This window comes from Rhinopithecus bieti, unplaced genomic scaffold, assembly GCF_001698545.2.
Source record: "Rhinopithecus bieti isolate Rb0 unplaced genomic scaffold, ASM169854v2 scaffold_9237, whole genome shotgun sequence".
NCBI classification, from domain to species: domain Eukaryota; kingdom Metazoa; phylum Chordata; class Mammalia; order Primates; family Cercopithecidae; genus Rhinopithecus; species Rhinopithecus bieti.
This window is the reverse complement of record NW_016806263.1, coordinates 2662085-2668168: the sequence shown is the minus strand read 5'-3', so window position 1 is coordinate 2668168 and position 6084 is coordinate 2662085. Positions and strand designations below refer to the sequence as shown.

Sequence of the window (6084 nt, the reverse complement as noted above, 5' to 3'; positions counted from 1 at the left end):
CCTAGTCCCATGAGTTCTTGAAGTTAGAAAGAAACAGCTCCCCTGGCTTTGCTGCCCTGACCTTTGGGTCGTACAAATCAAGTCAGCTTGGCACAGGAAGCAGCACTCAAATCCAGATTCTAACAAACCAGAAGTGAGGCGGAGAGAGATAGAATAAGCCTCTACTTCGGGCACCAGAGTTCTTATTTGAAGTAGGGATCCCTCGGGTAAATCTTGTATGTTACAGAAGATAAAATTATATAATAATTAAAAACTATGGCTCCCTAAGCTATGAGGATGCAAAGGCACAAGAATAATATAATGAATTCTGGGGACTTGCGGGGAAGGGTAGGAGGAGGTTGAGGAATAAAAGACTACACATGGGGTGCAGTGTACACTGCTCGGGTGATGGGTGCACCAAAATCTCAGAAATCACACCTAAATAACTTATCCATGTAACCGAACACCTCCTGTTCCCCACAAACTATTGATTTAAAAAGCCAAAATATGAACAAACCCTAATGTAAACTATGGACTTTAGTTGATTATGATACATCAATGTAGGTGCATCAGTTGTAGCAAATGTATCACTCTGGTGAGGGATGCTAATAATTGAGGAAGCTGTGGTTTTGTGGGGGTAGGAGAGATATGGGAAATATCTGTACCTTCCTCTCAAATTTGCTGTGAAACTAAAACACCTCTAACAAAATAAAGTATATTAAAAAAAAAGATATGGCTTGGTAGCATCACATAAAATTTAGTATTCAATCCAAGACCAGAGCCTTCTTTGGCTCCTTCAGATCAATAGCTTATCCCATATAGGAATTATCAAGCCTTCATACAAGAAAAAATATATATACACACATATATATAAATATATTTATATAAACAACGTTATATATATATACACAAACACATCTCTCTAAAAGCTGGGATTGTGGAATTGCTTTTGTTGAATTATCCATGGATTCATAGTACATAGAAATTGCTCTGAAGATTATTAATAAATGAAGGAAGGAGAGAGAAGACTGAACTTCAACTACACAGGAGATTTGCGAATTCCTGTCTGTCCAAGAGCTAAGAGAGATATAAGAACATTGGCTTGGCAATCAGAATTTTCTTGAGTAAAATCCAGGCTCTGCCACTAACCGTCCCTGAATAAGGCATGTCACCTCTCTAAGCTTCCATGTCCTCATCTGTAAAATTGGGATATTAATACCTCTGTAGTGTGTAGGATTATATCATCCCTCAATCAATCGATAGATAATAGATTATTCATACAAGAGTATCCAGCACCATGTCTGGTACACAACCTGCACACTCAATGTTTTTTTACCCAAACTTCCTAAAATGGGAGAAACTTCATCCTTTTTATTTCCTCTACATCTCCCTCTTATTTTTCCCTATTATAGAAGACTTGTTGTGTATGTGCAATAAAATAAGAAAAAAAAATTTTTTGAGAAAATGTTAAGACCCTTTGGTAAAGAAATGTAAGACTTCTTTGCCAAAGAAGGAATTGTTTCTCCTTCTTTTCCTGGCTCCTCCTCCTCCTCTACCTCCTCCCCCTTCTTCATGTATTCATTAGAGTAGTTATGTCTGTTCACAGACCCCCTAAGGTAAACTGGAATAATGGGCAGCTTATGGAAGCAGGTTAATACAAAGGGTTAGGGACCTAGGTTCTGGAGTCAGATAGCCTAGGCTTGACTCTTGGTTCTGCAAGCAATTAGTTTTGTGATCCTGATAAATTAATTAACTTCTCTATGTCTCAGTTGCTTCATGTGTAAAATAAAGACATTAACATTTATCTCCTAAAGTTGTTAACTGTTGACATAAGTAAAGCACTTAGAATAGCGGCTGGCTCATAGTTAACTCTCACTGAATCTTATATCTTTATTGCTGATCTAAACTTGCAGAAAAATATGTAGGCTCAGAGAGGCTATGACTTACCCAAGGTCACACAGCAAGAAGTAAGAGCAGATCTTACATCATCTGCCTCAGCTCCAACTCTCTTTCTTCTCCACCACACTGCAAGGGAAAGGAGAAGGTTTATTGTGAGGCCTGTAAGCAGAGACAACCTTGAGAGCCAATATGAGTTATGTGCAGCTTTAACATTAGATTGCTTGTGAGTTTCTGGAGCAAGGAGCTCATCTTAATCCACTTGATATTCCTAGTACCCACACAGCATCTGGAACAGAGTTAACACCAAGGGAATACTGGAGGAATGAATAAATAAAAAACATCAATGAGAAAATAGGGGGTGGGAATCATAATACTATTGGGAATTTTAGACTGTGATGTGTGAACCAGGCCCTGCCCATTAGTGGAGGTGTATGGAGGTGGGGAGGAGATGAAGGGGCATTTAGATTTCTAAGGGAAAGAAGGAACAGACAGACCCACCCTTATAAAATGCAGGTCAGAATAAATAGTTAATGCATGTGGGGCTTAATACCTTGGTGATGGGTTGACATGTGTAGCAAGTCACCATAGCACATGCTTACCTATGTAACAAATCTGCATGTCCTGCACATGTATCCTGGAACTTAAAAACATAAAGAAAAGAAAACAAAAATGCAGCTCAGGTATAATCTACTGGAAGGGAGCGGGGCACACTGTCTTTGATTTGGGAGATCAAGGGGTGTGTCCTGGGGCAGTGTATTACTGAACTTACTGCTTCCTACAAGACCTCACCCCTGACTAATTCCCTTCTCCAAACCCCACTTCTGCCCAAGCTTGGAAGGAAATGGCTTGGTAGAAAATGAGCAGAAATAAAATGGTTGGTGAGGAGGAGCAATTGCCAGAGCTGCCCTAGTGAGGAGAGGTCTTTTCACGGAAATAGCTAAGTTCTCTTCTCAGGTGAAGCTGTAGTAACGATCATATTTGTGACTCACAAGGCATATTCCTGTCTGTGATCTCACTGGAGCCCCTCAAGACTGCTACAAGGTAGGAAAGGTGGATTCTATTAGCCCCATCTCACAGGTGTGAACACTGAGGACCACAGAGCAAGACAAACTGCCCCAGGTTACTGAGGGAGTTGGGGTCAGGTCCAGGCCCTGACACAAGAATCAAATTCATACCCTGGCATCCCCGTCCAACTCATTCAGGTTCTAGATTGCACACATGGCAAATTCCATGCCCAGGAGGCCTAGATGGTTCACAGGATGCCTCCTCCAGCCTCATACCACCACCCACACAATTCAGGTTTGAGGGTCAGAAATGGACGCTGGGTCTCTATCTCCCAGGGCTGGCAGGAGTCTTGTTTGAGTCACCAGTGTGATAGCCCTTTGTAAACTTTTGTCAGTCTGGGTATTACAAGTGGCCAGGAGGATAGATTCTGACAGCTGCCTGCATTCAATCCACAGTTGGCCCCATACTGACTGTATGGCCTTGGGCAAGTTACTTAATCTTTCAGGGCATCAGTTTCCTCATCTTTATCATGGAGATAATCACAGCGGGTTTTGACTGTATTTAAAGATTTCTCTAAGCAGTTCAAACTTTCCATTATAGATTGGGATGCCCCATCAGGTGATGAGTCCTCATCACTAGAAGCTTCCCAGGTAGCTGGTGAAGGCAAGCATCTGGATTTAGGTAGAACACTGTAAAGCTCAGAGAAGCTATGACTTACCCAGTCACGCAGCAAGAAGTAAAAGCAGATCTTACATCGTCGGCCTCAGCTCTCTCTTCCTTCTCCACCACACTGCAAAGGAAGGGAGACAGGCTCACTGGTTCCCAAACTCCCAACTACCTTAGAATCACCCAAGGGATATTTAGAAAATGCCGTTCCATTGGCCCCACTCCTAGGTATTCTGATTGAAAACATTTCAGATGGGAGCTCAGAAACCTGGGTTATTCTTAGGAGTACCCAGGTGTATTGGTTTGCTAGTGCTGTTGTAACAAAGTATCACAAACAAGGTGGTTTAAACAACAGAAATATGTTGTCTTACAGTTCTGGAAGTTAGAAGTGGGAAACCAAAGTGCAGATAGGGTTGGTTCCTTCTGAAGGCCATGAGGGAAAATCTGTTCCACGCCTCACTCCTAGCACCTGGTGGTTCCCATCAGACTTTGGCTTTCCTTGTCTTGAAGATGCATTACCCTGATCTCTGCCTTCATCTTCACCTTAGATCCTCCCTGTGTTCACATCTGTCTCTGTGCTTCAATTTCCCCTTTTTATATGAACACAGTCACGTTGGATTTGGGTCCATCCATTCTAATGGCCTCATCTTAACTTGATCATTTGTGAAGACCCTATTTCCAAATAAGGTCACACGCACAGGTTCTGCGGATTAGGACTTCAACATCATTTTGAGGAACACAATTCAACTCATAACTTCGGCCAGGGTTAAGAATCAGTGCTGTAGACCAGAGCTTTTTCAAATGGAGTATATCCAGGAACCTCCAGGAGATCCTAGAAAACAGCAGGTTCTGACTCGGTGGCTCTGCGGGTCCCGAGTCTGCTTTCTGAACTGGAGAAACTGTTGGCGCAGGTCCAGGGACCACAACGAGATCCTTTTCGAGACAAGATTCCTACAAAACCCAGAAATGATTGCCAAGCAAATAGAAGCTCTTTGCTCCATTTCTCTAGTGAAAAGTACTGCCTTTATTATCTTAAATCTCCGCCTGCAAGTAAACTCTGATCCTTCACGCCTGTCCCAGAGGGAGGAGCCCAGGAGGGGCACCCAACCTAAGATGGAAAGAAAGGATTGGGCTCTCAAGCTTTGAAAGAAGTTTCCCTCATCCGTATCCTCCCTACCCCAGCTTTGACCTGTTTAATCTTGTCTATCCAGTCATTTTCTTATTCTTGTTTTGTACTGTCCTCCCCCTGCCCCACCCTACGCCCACCCCCAACGTCACCATCTGTCAGTCCAGCCCACCCTGAGCCCGGGTAGCTGCAGCTGGCTCCCAGGAAGTGACCGCCGCCAGGTCACCTGCGCCCGCCAAGTCACAGGCCAGAACCTCGCAGCCCAGCAAGGCCAGCCCGAGTCGCGAAGTAGCCCAGCCTAGCCCCTGGAGCCAATCCCCAGCCTTCGGCGGCGAAGGTGCGCCCCGCCCCCGCACGCGCCGCCCCAGGCCGGGGTAATCGCGTCCACAATGGAGCGGGCAAAGCCGGGCACAAAGACGACAGCTGCGCGGCAGGGCCTGCGAGGCCGCAGCAGAGGGGCAGCCGCCCGCGCCTTGCAGCCTCCTTAATTTATTTATAGATGCGCTCGCTTTTTATGTGGCCTAGTTAAGGACGCCTTTCCATAAATACATAGAAACGGATGTTATTCTAGAGCCCACCAATAATAGACAGCTGTAGAGGTTGGTGCTGAAATTAACAGCCCCACCTTGCTGTCCCCGCAACCTGAAAAATAAAATGAAAAGTGCATGTGTTTTGCTTTGGCTTAGGTATATGCAAGAGAGTAATCCTATTTAACAGAGAGATGTTTCTTTGCAAACAAAGGAAGAATATCTTAGCAAACAGTATTTTGGAGCAAGGCTATACCTTTGCTAATCGAAGTCGGCTTGTATCTGGGCCCGCGACTCTTACCCTTAACTAGGAGCATCTGTTTAACCCAAACACAATCCTCTTCTTCCCCAGGCCACACGTGGTTCATTTCTCCACAAACTATGATTTGCCAAACACAATTCCGGCTGTTTCTGATCCACCCACTTGTTTGGGGCGTTGGTCCTATAACCGGTCTTTGGAGTCTAGGGGTTCAGAAAGAATCAAATCATTACAAAGCTGTGAAAGCGTCTCCAGCCTGTATCCCTTTGTTATTCTCCCGGTTTGTTCTACAGACCTTAATTCTATTATCCGGTTGTAATTTGGTTCTGTGTCTCTCCAACATTCTTTCATTTATTCTGCCCTCTTTTTTTTTTAATCGATTGACTCATCTGTAATTGGATTTTCTCTGGCTCTTCCCAGCTATTAAAAGTAGCTATGTGTGTGTGTGTATGTGAGTGAGTGTGCTTTCTAACTAGGCCACACTTTCCAACGCCTTGCAATCTTTAATCTTGCTCCGAGTTTCTAAGTAGGAATTCAATTCCCTGATTCCTTGTGAGGCGTCAGGGAGTTGCAGAAAGGACACAAACTTTAGAAGCAGTTTGGTTTTGTTTGTTGTGTTTAAG

The 6084-nt window shown here is 44.0% G+C and overlaps 1 long non-coding RNA gene across 1 annotated transcript; it reads right to left on the bottom strand.

Annotated features, from left to right (window-relative positions):
* Positions 1-1925: 1925 nt before the first annotated feature.
* On the bottom strand, positions 1926-5655 carry LOC108531758 (uncharacterized). Its single transcript, XR_001886268.1, has 3 exons — positions 5504-5655; positions 3602-3673; positions 1926-2004 (listed from the first exon to the last, which is right to left on the bottom strand). It is a non-coding gene; the product is annotated as an uncharacterized LOC108531758 (long non-coding RNA).
* Positions 5656-6084: the final 429 nt, after the last annotated feature.